The sequence below is a fragment of the Artemia sp. Qi Xiang Cuo genome, chromosome 15 (genome assembly GCF_049724085.1).
Source record: "Artemia sp. Qi Xiang Cuo chromosome 15, ASM4972408v1, whole genome shotgun sequence".
Taxonomy (NCBI): domain Eukaryota; kingdom Metazoa; phylum Arthropoda; class Branchiopoda; order Anostraca; family Artemiidae; genus Artemia; species Artemia sp. Qi Xiang Cuo.
This window is the reverse complement of record NC_142808.1, coordinates 38,443,222-38,457,244: the sequence shown is the minus strand read 5'-3', so window position 1 is coordinate 38,457,244 and position 14,023 is coordinate 38,443,222. Positions and strand designations below refer to the sequence as shown.

The following is a 14,023-nucleotide window of genomic DNA, read 5'->3' as shown; positions in this document are numbered from 1 at the left end:
AAATGGCCCGAGGTACTCGGAGAAGAAAAAGCATGTCTATCCCTCAGCTGAAAAGTTGGTGGTGGGTGTTAGGATTGTTGTGGCGGTTGGAATTTTGGCGGGACCAAAGGTACACTCCGGGCCTCCAGTCATACGAAATGAAATTCCTTGAAAGATTTTGATTCAAACAGGTTTATTTTTCTATTAAAAACTTGGTTTTGTATTTTTGCAGTTTTACTCATTCTCATGAGAGTTTTTACTCATTTTTACACCAAGTCCCCGACACTCTTTAGCTTGGGCGCACCTCGTTTCAGATTGAGGCAGGACAGCTCAAGCACGCAACAAATCATTACTTATCTCATTTTTGTACCGAGTCAGGAACTAGCATGTTTTCACATGGCCTTACTGAAATTCGACTCCTTGAACTTCAATTTCTTTTTGAACCAAGTCAGTACTTAGCTTGTTTTTGAATAGAGTCGATCCATAGCTTGGACTTCGTTTTTAAAACTAAGGGCTAAGAGGATCAGACCTAAGTTTGGACCAAGGAGCCTTCCCAGGAAAAATCAAAAATAAAGCCAAAAAAATGCATTTTATCCCTTTTCTCCACCCTATAAAAATTTTATGCTGCTCCCCTTAGGCTTTGACCTGGAATTGTATACATCAATAATGCATTCCCTTTTCTAATCAGAGGGAGCATATCTTGTATCAAGACATGCAGTTTTCTCAATATATTGCAACAATTTTCTCAATATAAATTACACTCTGACAACAGATTACACTTTACTAATTTAGCTTTACTTCGACACTCATTTTCACCATTAATTTGTTCCTTTCAAATATTAAATAAAAAAACAACTTTTTTTTTAACTGAAAGTAAGGAGCAACATCAAAACTTAAAACGAACATAAATTATTACGTATATGAGGGGGGTCGTCACATCCTCAATACCTCGCTCTTCACGCTAAAGTTTTTTAGTACTTTAAAAACAAAGCTATTTATTGTTCTGATTAAAAGACCCTTGGATTTCAGGAGTCATTCTTAAGGGATTGGGAGAAAGAGTCAAATTTTAGCGTAAAGAGCGAGGTATTGAAGAGGGGCAACCCCCCTCGTATATGTAATACTTACTATTAGTTTTTAAGTTTTGACTTTGCTATTTACTTTCAGTTGAAAAAAACTTATGTGTTTGTTTAATTTCTAATCGTTTTTAAATAATGCTTGGAAATCTGGCTTCCCCTGTATGAAAAATTCCTCCCCCCCCCCCCCCATGGAAACTCCTTTCATGGAAAGTTCCTTCCTCGTAAAATCCCCACACCAGAAAAATTACCCACACACAGTTATATTTTTGCTGAAAATTTCTCCAGAAAATTTCTTGCAGATGATTCAAGCCGAAAAATTTTCCTTAGCACACTTTCATATAAAATAAAAAAAAACTTTAACTTCCGATTGGTTTTCGAATCATGCTGGTAACCTCCCCTTCATGAAATTATTTTCCCGCAAATCTCTCCCCGTCCCTAGTACGAAGTTGCTCTTACAGGAAATTCCCCAAGGAGAGTTTCTCTTGTGGACCCCCCTCCCCCTACAGAAAGATCCTCTAGACAATTCCAGCCCAGAAAGCATTTTCCTCAGACAATTCCTCTTAATATCTTGACATGAAAAATTGAGTCAGCAAAGAGAAAATAAGACATAAAAGGAATTTCTTATAGGAATTCTGGCAAATTCCCCAATGTAAAATCTCCCCTGAAACGTTCACCTTCTGAAAAACTCGCTTTCCACGAAAAATCCCCCCGGCAAAAAAAAAACACCCAAAAAATGTTTGTATGCTTCCCCATAACAAATACTATATGTAACCAATGGGCAAATTCCATGACTTAAAGACCTTTCCCCAGGGGCTGTGGGGGATCATATTATTCACAAAGGCATAGGCCTAGTTACTGGACCTTTTAGCTATGGTGAACAAAATGGCCATCTCGAAATTTTGATTTGATGTGTTTTGGGCATTGGTGGGCGTTGGAGGGGGAGGTTGTTGCCCTCCGATCACTTTTGACTAATAAAAAGGGGACTAGCCCTTTCAATTTCCAATAGAATGAGCCTTTTTTGAAGTTTCCATGACAACAAATGGCCATCTCGAAATTTCTATCAGATGCATTTCGGGAAATACGAGGTTTGGGGGGGGGTATCCACCCTTCGATCACTCTCAATCTTGAAAAGGACACTAGAACTTCTGATCACCAATCCAACAAGCCCCCTCCGAAGTTTATAGGATCACCCTTTCTATATAAACCTTATACACCCCCAGGGCATAACTTACAACCCTTCATTTTATGTGGAAAAACATCTTTTTAGATTCAATACCTTTAAAATACCTAAATCACGTATAATTACAGACGAGGTCAATCTAGATATGCACCTACAGAAGGTCTACCCACAACAATCTCTTGGGTCCAATTGTATCTATTTTTCTTCTTTTTCTTAAGCAAGGAGAAATTTTAACAGCAATGAAGGCCTTTTTGCCCCTTTGAACTGGCCTTTGTGGTAGATGCCAACTATACAATATTTAGCAGATTGTCTTTTTCTTTGAGGTGCAAATAGTTGATTCAGTTTGAAAGGGAAATCATATTTAACAACAGCCAACAGTTTTTCAAAAAAAAAACTCATTCTACATTGTCATTCCATTTGTTACTGATTCACTAGAAACTATTTGACACAGGATGTTTTCCCTCTGATTGGAAAAGAGAACACGTCGTAGATGTACAAAAGAAACGTATGTTGAACCTGCTTGATTTTTTTTCTCTTTTTTTTTTGTCAATCAAACAGTTTGTGGTAATGAACTCAAGTATGGAGCAACCCAGCTCAATAGTAACCGAAACTCTAAAAAACGGAATTTTGAAACCAGTGAACTCATCAACAGAATTGCATTTTTATGCTGATTTCAAATATATAAGTTTCATCAAGTTTAGTCTTACCCATCAACAGTTAAGAGCCTGAAAAAATTGCCTTATTTTTGAAAAGAAGTGGAAACAATCCCTAAAAATGACAAAATCTTAATGAAAATCACACCATCAGATTCAGCGTATCAGAAGACCCTACTGTAGAGGTTTCAAGCTCCTATCTACAAAAATGTGGAATTTTTTTTTGCCAAAGAAAGATTATGGATGCATGTTTATTTGTTTGTTTTTTTCCAGGGGTGACAGTATCGATCCAGTGGTCCTAGAATATCGTGAGAGAGCTCATTCGAACGGAAATTAAAAGTTCTAGTGCCCTTTTTTAAGTGACCAAAAAAGTTGGAGGGCAACTTGGCCCCCTCCTATGCTAATTTTTCCCCAAAGTCACCCAATCATAATTTTGAGATAGTTATTTTGGTCAACATAGTCGAAAATCAAGTTACTTTTTCTTTGAGGACGATTTCATCCCCCACAGTCCCCGTGTAAAGGGGTACAAATTATGAACCTTATCCATTATTTACATATAGTATTGGTTTATTGGAAGTATACGGACGTTTTCAGGGTGTATTTTTTTCTGGTGGGGGGAGGGGTCAGAGGAAGGGGTTACGTGGGAGAATCTTTCTATGGGGGGTGTTTTCACGGGAGAAGGGAAATTTCTATGAAGGGGGTGCCAGATTTCCAAGCATTATTTAAAAAACAATCAGAAATTAAATAAAAAAACAAGTTTTTTCAACTGAAAGTAAGAAGCAACATTAAAACTTGAAACAAAGATAAATTATTACGTATATGAGGGGCTTCGCCCCCTAGTCAATACCTCGCTCTTACGCTAAAGTTTTTTTTAGTACTTTCAAAAGAGCTATCTATTCCAATTAAATGGCCTTTGTGATTAAGGGGTTTGTGATTCAAACAAAATTCGAACTTTAGCGTAAAGAGCTAGGAATTGACTCGGGGACAAACCCCCTCATATACGCAATAATTTCTGTTCGTTTTAAGTTTTAATATGACTCTACTTTCAGTTGAAAAAACTTATTTTTTTTATTTAATACCACAAAATGACCAAAGTAATACATTAACCAACAGACTGAATTTAAGTTTGGGAATCTCTTAAGCACAAGACATGATTCTATCATTGCAATTAACGTTACCTTGTAGAAACATAGATGGTAGTTAACAAAATATTACAGTACAAAAAATTATTACCACAAAATTTAGAATTGGACCTCAAAGAGTAGGCAAAATTTCAAAATAAGCATAAAAAAGTGTAAAACAACAGTTTAACATCTTTTTGGAAAGTTGTTGTGCTATATGAATAAGATGTTTCCAAGTTTTTATCTCCCCCTTCTCTCATCATCTGAGGCTTTAAAGAAATTTTGATAACTGATGCAAAATCTAGGCTATCTTTAATTATAATTTTTTTTTTTTGCTTAGAACTATTTTTTCCTCAGGCTGTGGGCTATAGTAAAGCTATACCAGTGATTTGAGTCAGATTTCAAACTAAATTTGAGTTTTCTTCAAACAACGTTGAAGAATTTGAGTTTTCTTCAAATAGTAAGAGTTGGACTTTGAAAAATCTTATGCAAACACAAGCTACCATTCATCTAATCTATTGTCCATACTAATAATGCTACCTAGATAATTAAAGTTCAACAACTAAAAGGTGAAAAAATACTTCTTAAGTGGATCTACAGTCCAAATATAGTTCTAGATAGGTGTTTTCATCTTCAAATTTCTCCCTGCCTTCAGTACCTTTAAGGTTTGAAAGTTTCTATATGGAAGAAAAATCACAATTTTGCAAAGAACCCTGCTCAAATACTCAAAATCAGGACCAATACCCTAAGAAAGACAAAGTTTATACCAAACTTGACAAAAAACATACAGATCACAAAACATAGACAGAAAAAAACAAGACAGACAGAAAACATGCAAAAACATACAGTATGGTAAATACACACAGTCTTTGAAATCTTATAAGTAGGAAGCGGATGGAAGTAGGACCACAAAATTTATATGGGGGCCCTACTGTAAGCTACAAATCCATTCACAAAAGCTTCATTTGGATAGCTTTTAAATACATTGCAAGATAGCAAAAGACCAACTAAACATGGGTTTTATCTTAATTTAGGCTTCCTGTTCATTCCACTAGCTGAAGGCCTATTTGCAATGGGATCTGTCAGCACTAAGGTTTAGTTAATATGAAAATGAAAAATTGGCTAATTTTAGACCAATTTCCAATAAAATTTAGCTAGCATCCAAAGCTATCCAGAGTCGAGCTCAAGTTTATTTGAACATCTTTAAATTTATTTGGGGGTCAGTCAATTAGAAAGCTTAATTAGAAGTCAATTCGGTTAGAGTTCACTGTTTTTATTACCCCTAATCATGAATGTCTTTCCTTTAAATCCCTTCTTATGACCTCATCCAAAGCTTGCTATGGATGTCCAGCTTCTTGGCGCCCCAGATGATTTTGCAAAGACCATAATTTATGGTCATCTATAAATTATAGATGGCCATAAATTATGAAGTGGTTTGTTTTATCCACTTCATCTTTAAAATTTGTCCAATAATCTTAATTTTTCTTTCAATAGAGCCCTAGAAAGTGGGGTAAAAACAAATTTTCTGTAAAGCTTAATGATTGATATAAATCATCCTAACAAGTACCTTAAACTATCCTTAGGTAACTCTACTGGAACAAACTTAGCATAGGTTATTCAACCTTTCAAAGCTTCAATGTTTCAGAGTCATACAAGCATTAGCTAAAACCAAGTTTAAGTATTAGAATAAAATGTCAATTTTTGGACATAAGCATATTCTACTAAGAGTGCAGCCAAAAATGATTTTACTGCAGAATTAGTAAAACAGATATTAGTAAATCAACTCTGTCCCATTCTCAAAGCCATGGCTTGGGACTTAGGCCATGACTTAGGGAGTTCCAGAGCTCCATGACTCTATTTGGGAAGAAGTTGATCTGTAGTCTGGTGTTGGCTTGTTTGCAGAACAGCTTCATGGTGTGTCCTCTAGTTCTTGTTGACTGGTCAGGTTCAAGCATATTTTGTTGCAAGGACTGAGTGTGCAGCACTTTGTACGCCATGATGACATCCCCATGCTTCTGTTGTTAGAAGAGAGTAGGAATCTGTAACTTCCCCATGCAGGATGGGTAGTCCAGGCTTTTACAACCATCTATTGATTTAGTTGCTTACCTTTGGACATTCTCTTGTTGTTTCATATTGCCTTTATTTAATGGGGTTGCCACACACATACCAAATTGAGTGTTTTCTTTTTCAATTCTCAGGGTCTGGAACACTTTGGAGCAACTGACTGAGCATGTTGGTCAAACTTTAATTCTTCACCCACAGGTATACCCAGGTCTCTTTCAGCATGGAAGGAATCAATCTTGTCCCCAACATCCTCTATCCCAAACATGTGATACTCACCCCTCGCATTCTTTCTGCCACAATGAATTGTCCTGCATTTCTTAATGTTGAATTCTAACCTCCAAAGTTTTGCCCAATCTGAGAGTTTCTCTAGGTCAGCTTGTAATAAGGCTATTCACCTGTTTTTGCAGGGCTTGTGATTTCTGAGTCATAAGGATACAGGTTCAATTTATTTCTGGCAGATTGTGCAGCATTGTTGATATAGATGTTAAATAATGTTGGACCGAGGATTGTTCCCTGTGGGACTCAGCTTTCCACTTTAGTACTATCTGAATAAAATGCCCAACTGTTTTCTCCATGCATGCACCTTTATGCTCTGCCTTCTATCTTTCAGGAATTCTATCACCCACTAAACAGTTGGCTTACCCCAATTGCAATTAATTTTGCCTGTAATTAATGATGGCATACCTTGCCAAATGCTTTGACAGATCTACTGGGATTTGACAGATATACTAGGAGAATGAGATCTACTGGGACTCCTCTATCTTGGAGCTCAGTGACAAAATTCTACACATCTAACAGATATGTATCAATGGATCATCCTGATCCAAATCCATACTGACTCTGTGTAATAAGCTTGTTGGAGGTGAGGTGTCTGACAATGGCAGTATTTACTATTCTTTCCAAAATTTTCCCAACAACAGATGTAATGCTAATAGGGTGGTAATTTGTTGGGTCTAATCAGCTGCCACCTTTATGGATAGGGGTGACATTAGCATTCCGCCAGTCCTGGGGCACTATCTTTGTATCCAAGGACTTTTGGAAAAGTACTTGAAGAGGCAAGGCCAATTTTGCATGAGCTTCCTTTAATGTCTGAGAGTGTATTCCCTCAGGCCCTAGAGATTTGTTCTGGTTCAGGTTTTTCAGTTTAGCCTCAACATCATCTTTAATGACAGTAATTGGTAACATTGGTTTATCAACTGTATACTTAGGTTGATTGGGAAATGGATCTCTATGTGGGGTACTGGAGACTTTTTGGAACTGATTGTTCAATGTCTCAGCTATGTCCTTAGGCTGTTAATAGATGCTTCATCAACAGAAAGCTCAGTTACTGAGTGTCTTTCAGTTTTTTGTAGGGAACCATACCTCCAAAATTTCTTGGGATTTGATTTGGAAGCATCTGGAATTGCTTCTTCATACTTTCTTGTAAGTTTTCTTGAAAAATGTTGAGCCTTATCACAGAGTTACTTAAATTTATTATAATTTGCCTGTGTTGGCATATCTTTATATTTATTCCACTGCTTTTTCTTTTTCTAGATTGCCTGTTTAATATCATGGGTGAGAAAAGGAAGAGTTCTTGGTTTATGGATCCATGTCACTGTAGTATGCTTGTCACAAGATGATACAAGGATCTCTTTCACTTTACTCCGTGACTATTTTTGCCATTGAATTTCCTTATATTCCACAAAAAGCAGGTGCCAAGTGTGTAAAGCATTAATCTCTTCTGTTAGAACTTAACTGCTTTTCAGCAGATTAATTGAAAAAAAAACACTTTTGAATGAAGAAGTTTTTTGAAGCAAAGTAAAGGCCACATTAAACTTAAGATCAACAGTAATAAAAATCTATATTCATTAAAACTCAAAATGAATGGAAATTACTACTAAAGAATAAATGAAACCCATAACAAACAGAAATTGAATAAACAACCATAGAAAATAAATATTATCTTATAAATGAATAAATAAATCTTAAAACAAGGAAAATTTAAATTGAATATGCCACTCAAGCATAAAAAAGCAAAACAACTTTTACTATTAAAGATTAAATAAAACCCAAAACAAAGAGAAATTAAGTAAACAATCATAACAAGCAAAAATACAAAAGGTAGGGTAAACCAATGATTCAACAGTACAATTTTGGAACCACTCTTGAAATTTTCCTTCAAAACAGAATAACTCTGCTTAGTTTTGCCTTGAGACCCCATCTCTTGAAGCCATCATTATATTTTGACAATGCAAAACATGGACACTATATTCAATACACTGAGATAAGAAAAGAATGTCCAATTCAATAAGTTTTTTGTTTTCAACACAAAATGAGCTCCTGACAATTTTTTAGCTATGTAATGTTCAAACTGTCATTACTTGGTTATTTTTAGCAAAAAAGTTAAGATCAGCACCAATGCATCAAGATACATCTGATCTTCTCTAAAATGTAGCCACATTCAATTTTACTTGATAAAATCAAATTGAAATGACAGCTAATATTATATTGACAAAACTGTGTTCTGAGTGTCAAAATTCTTGCCTGATGTAGTGGAGAGTAGACCCCGAAGCCGCGCCGAAAAGTCGGAAGCGCGCCGCCGAAAAAAAAAACGGCGGCGCACCGCCGCTCTTGCATCAGCGCGCTGACACCGCCGCTGATTCTATCGGCGGTGGCGTCACTACGCCGCTGCCGTTTTTTTTTTGTTTTTTTTCCCTCTTTTTTGGTTATCAAGGTCAACCTCTAGGCGTCAGGCAGCCTTCCAGCTAATCTGTTTGTTAAAAACAAAAACTGTCCTCTTTGTCTCATCAGAGATATTGGTTCATAGAATGGAGAAGAAAAAATTTTTTTTGAAACAAAAATTTTACCTTCCACTTTAAAATTCTGTTCATTTTTCTTTCTGATTTTTCGGATGAAAAGAGGTAGGCAAAAGAGCATTAGGCAATTCAGGATTGGAAATTGGAATAAATAGTGCCCTTTTTAATAGTCGAAAGTGATTGGAAGGCAGCTAACACCCCTTCCACGCCCACCGTTTCCCCAAACACATCCAATCAAAATTTTAAGATAGCCATTTTGTTCAGAGTAACTGATTTCCAGAGAGAAAATATGTTTTTTGAGGAGGTTATTCCCCAACAACCCTTAGGGCAAGGGTTTTGTAGTTATGCCCTGGAGGTATATAAGAACGATGTTGGCACAATGTATTATTCATTATTTTTTCCTTTAGACCAGGGCACTTCATATCGAAGAAGTTGTCGTAGAAACTTCGAAAAGGGCTCATTCAATTAGAGATTGGATTGGCTTGTGCCCTTTTTAATAGTCGAAAATGATTGGAAGCCAACTAACACCCCTTCCACGCCCACCATTTCCCGAAACACATACAATCAAAATTTGAGATAGCCATTTTGTTTAACGTAATTGAAAGTTCTGGAAATTAGGTCTTAGAGGATGACAACCACCCTCACAGCCCTTAGAATAAGGGTTGTAATTTGTACCCTGGGGGCATATACGGTGTTTATAGAAAGCGTTTTTGAAAGCGTCTTTGGGGGTATGGCCAAAACTTTGAGGTCAATTTTCTCAAAAACGAAAATAGCAACTTACCAAAATGATAGAACTGTCATGTCCACCAGTAAATGAACTATGCTAGGTGGCTTTATTGGATTTTTTAAAGAATGCTAGATGGCAAATAAGTACTGTGTCCCACCTTATACCCTGTCTCTGCATATACCACTTACCCCTAAAAGGCTGACTAAAAAATTTCTTCAGCCAAATTCAAATATAGATATTGGCTTCTATCATGAGATTCATTTCTTTTGAGAATATCTTGTAGTATGTGCTGCAGCCATTTAAACCTTTGCCTCTCAATTATTTGGACTATCTGTGTTGGCTTTTCTCTTTCTACAATCAGCCATGTCTTGATAGAACCTGCTGCAAAATATTGATAACTTCAATTCAAATCACTGGACTTGGTCAAGGCCTTCAGCCTTGACCAAGTCTGTAACAACAGGCCCTGTCCAAATATAGGTGACTCTATTGAAGCTTCACTGAACATGTAAAAAAGATGAGAAACAATTGGTGTTGAAATACAAGGGTCCTTTGACAAAAACGGTTATTGAATTTACATGTACCTTCTCAGCAATGAGAAATTTTGATGATTATTATTTCTAATAATATTTCACATGAAACAAAGTTTTTATTAAATTGTAGTTTTACTGATTTGACACTAGGTGCTAGATGTTTCCAATATCAGAGGAACCGCCACTGGGCCTCACACCCTATTCATATTTTTAAGCATTTGACTTTGATGATCTCAACATCCTAATTCATTTATCACTGAATAACTTCAAAGTAGACCCTCTTTTAGTAAATTCTGTATATGTTTTCTCTCAAATAGATCCCAAGTGGTAAAATACAAAAATGTTCTCTCTGATCCCCTCCCTACTTGGTGTAGAATTCCTTAAGAGACCTTGTTAGGACCACTCTTATATCTAGTATTGATTAATGAAATTGGTAAGAGATTCTCTCAAAGGTGTTAATGTGTAGATTACCTGCTGATCCTTGAAGTATGACACAGAAATATCAAAAGTGGTCCCATCAAAATCCTACCTATGTTTAGGACAAGGCTAAGAACTTAGGCCTATATACAAACGTAATTCCACTAAGTCAATTATAATAACTATAGACTTCTTAAAATTCTTGAAATCCACTTAAATTTTTAAAGATGCTATCCCACCCAAAAATGCTTCAAGGATTCTGGACTTTCTTGACAAAGGATAGTCAAAACTACAATTTTTAAGGTGGATTAAAATGGCAGATTAGTTTCAAAATGGCCAAATGTTGACAACATTTTCACCATGAACAACACCATTTCACAAAGAAATATTTGGTGGACAATTAAAGCTGAGAGGAACTGGGCCATTCTAGATAGCATCTGGAGATGCTATTCTTGTGGCATATATGCAAAAACGCGAAAAAAGGCATATGACCTAGGTCACACAATTACACTCCATTTGGTTATCCAATTTTGTTCTTATACCTGAGACAATTTTTTCAGTTTTTTGCTTCAACTATCTGAACAATGTTTTATATATTTACACATTAAACAAGGTGAGGATAAATAAAGTAAAAAGAATAGGCATATTGAATGCCCAAGGATCTGCCCACAAGCATTCCCCAGTATTTTGACATGTGTCAAATTGGGTTCTCACTAACATCAAAAACAGGCAACTGAATTGTTCTGTCAAATTTGAAGGTGAAAAAAATCCATTTTCTGAAAATCAAAGTTTTGTATCCTTTTCTGATAAAACTTCAAACTTCTGATCAAACAGTAAGATTCCTAAATGTTTTTCCTATATACTGAAACCCTTTTTAAACCAAAAATAAGTTAGACCTTCCAAAGCAGAAAAGTGTTTTTACAAAAAACTATTGGATCATTGGTGCCTTTATCCTACTAATATAAATGAATAAATGAATCTTCAACCAAGTAAAATTTAAATTGAATATGCAAATCAAGCTTAAAACAAACAAAAATTGCTGAGGAGTTGATATTATCCACATTGGCATACTGATGATGAAGAGCTGATATGCTTATAACCTATAAGCTAACTTCACCCCCCCTTTACCCATCAACTTCCAAAAATACTGACACCTATAGGAGGATATTCAAAGAATCTGTTCAAGCCATCAGTCAAAACTTGACACCCTCAACAGTTTTACTCCTGCTGTGTAGTCATCCATTGAAAGTCTCAGTGACCATTGATTGAAGCTTTCAAGAAATAACTGGATGTTGAGCAGAATGGTGTTCTATGAAAGTACCAGTGAGATGACTTTGCAAAGGCTTATGACAAAGTTTGTTAGACTTTGCAAAGGCTTTTGACAAAGTTTGCCATTGTCATTTGAAGGCAAAACTCTTAGCTACTGGGATATATGTGGAGGTTGTTGAATGGGTGATGCAGTTCCTCTCAGGAAGAAAGCAGAGAGTTAAAGTGTTTGGGGATAACAGGCAAGAATTACTCTCAGAAGTTGCAGGAGTTGGTAGTGTTGTGTCCCAGGGAACAATCTTGGGCCCAACGCTTTTAATATTTACATTAATGATGTTCCACAGGCTGTAAGAAATAAGATGAGCCTCTATGCTGATGATTCAAAGCTTATTGGGCCCGCGGAGTTGTCAGCAACTAGAGCTACCATACAGGAAGACCTGGATGCAGTTTCACTTTGGGCCCATCAATGGAAGCTTGAGTTCAACATCCAGAAGTGCAAGGCGGTATATTTTGGGAAAAAGAATGAAAAGTGGCAGTACCATATGAGTGGGGGGGATGGCTCTAGACAATCGATTGGTTCCTCAGCAGCTGAAAGAGATTTGGGAATAGTCGTTGATGAAGAATTAAAATTCAATAAACACACCCAAACAGTAGTTGCCAAAGCATTTCAGACCCTTGGAATAATTAAGCGTACAGTACATAGCAGATCATCTAAAGTCATGACAAAGCTGTATAAGGGTCTTGTGCAACCATTGCTGGAGTTTGGGATGTGTGTTGCCATCCCTCTGAATAAGAGTGACCAACAGAAAATAGAGTCTGTTCAAAGGTGTGCAACCAAAGCTGTTGATGTATGCAAGAACCTCAACTATCCCTCTTGCCTGAACAAACTACAGCTCCCAACACTCATCTACAGATGGCAGAGGGGCAATGTCATTATGGCTTACAAGCTACTGCATGCCGATTCCTCTTCTCAGAGTCCTTTCCAACTTGACAAATCATCCAGGACAAGAGGGCATAGTAAGAAGCTGCTCCAGAAGAGAGCTCACAGCAGACTCTGCAACCACTATTTCTCCAATAGAGTGGTGGCCCCTGGAACAGTCTTTCCAATGCAGCTGTCACTACCCCCTCTGTCAATGCACTCAAGATCGCCATCGATAAGAATTGGTCCACCAACCCATGGAAAACAGAGTGGGACGCCGCCAAACCAGTGACTCCCCATCATCACTGACCAGCAACTCTACAGGATCTTTCCTTATTTTGCTGGACAATGCCATTTAAGGTAAAATTTTAAGGTAATGTTTGATCAGACATATTATTAACTATGGATTGATTCACAGATCAATAAGGATCTTAATTTGCTCCAAAGTGCAAATTAAGGTGATTAAGGTAATAAAATGAAGCTTTTGACAAAAAAATTAATATTTATACACAACATGAGATAACACATGTATCTCTTGACAAATATGATATCATAAACATAATACTAGCCTAAAAATCATATTTTGAAAGCTTCTTTGGCATACAATGTCATATTTGAGTGTTATATTTGGAAATAGAGTTGAATGGCACCACTCTTTTGTTAGTATGGAATTTAGTTCAGAAAAGGCCATGCACAAGATTAAAACTTGTGAATCTAGTAGGCTATTCATTTTTGGTTGTTGCTAGAGCTAGGTTATGGGTTTGACTTGAAAGTGAGGCAGGTAGGCTAGCCCAATGCCTGATAGCAAACTGTTTACCCAACAAATGAGGATTATGGGATCTTTAATTTTATCCCAAATTGTAGTTGTAATTGTATCCCTAATGTATATTAGCCTAGGCTACCATACACTCACAGTATGTAATTTATGTTATAGGCCTATGATTCAAGCCTATGGCTTATTCCATTTCTGATTAAAATAAATAAATAAAATAAAAAATATTAGATTTAATCAGTTTAATTACTGACTAGGCTGCTACCTGGTCTTATCTTTCCCTTTTTATAATAAAATTCGAAAGTATTAGTCATCAATTTTTATTCTAATTCTTCCTAAGAATAATTAAAAAAATTTGGCAGTGCTTTCGCTATGCACAGAATTTCTCGTTTCATTTTTTATATTTCAACAAGGCGCGTGTTAGATTTTTGACGACAGAAAACAAATGTTCTTTATTTTCCTTGTCAACGTAAAAGCTATAAATTCAAATGGTAAATCCAAAATAATTGATGGATTGGTGGCAT

The 14,023-nt window shown here is 36.3% G+C and overlaps 1 protein-coding gene across 1 annotated transcript in view; it reads right to left on the bottom strand.

The window, feature by feature from the left end:
- olf186-M (Ki-ras-induced actin-interacting protein-IP3R-interacting domain olf186-M) overlaps window positions 1-13,822 on the bottom strand; it is a 203,586-nt gene extending 189,764 nt beyond the window's left edge. Inside the window, exon 1 of the mRNA XM_089100932.1 lies at window positions 13,765-13,822. The gene's annotated coding sequence lies outside the window, so the exon portion shown is untranslated. The remainder of the gene's footprint in view (window positions 1-13,764) is intronic.
- Window positions 13,823-14,023: the final 201 nt, after the last annotated feature.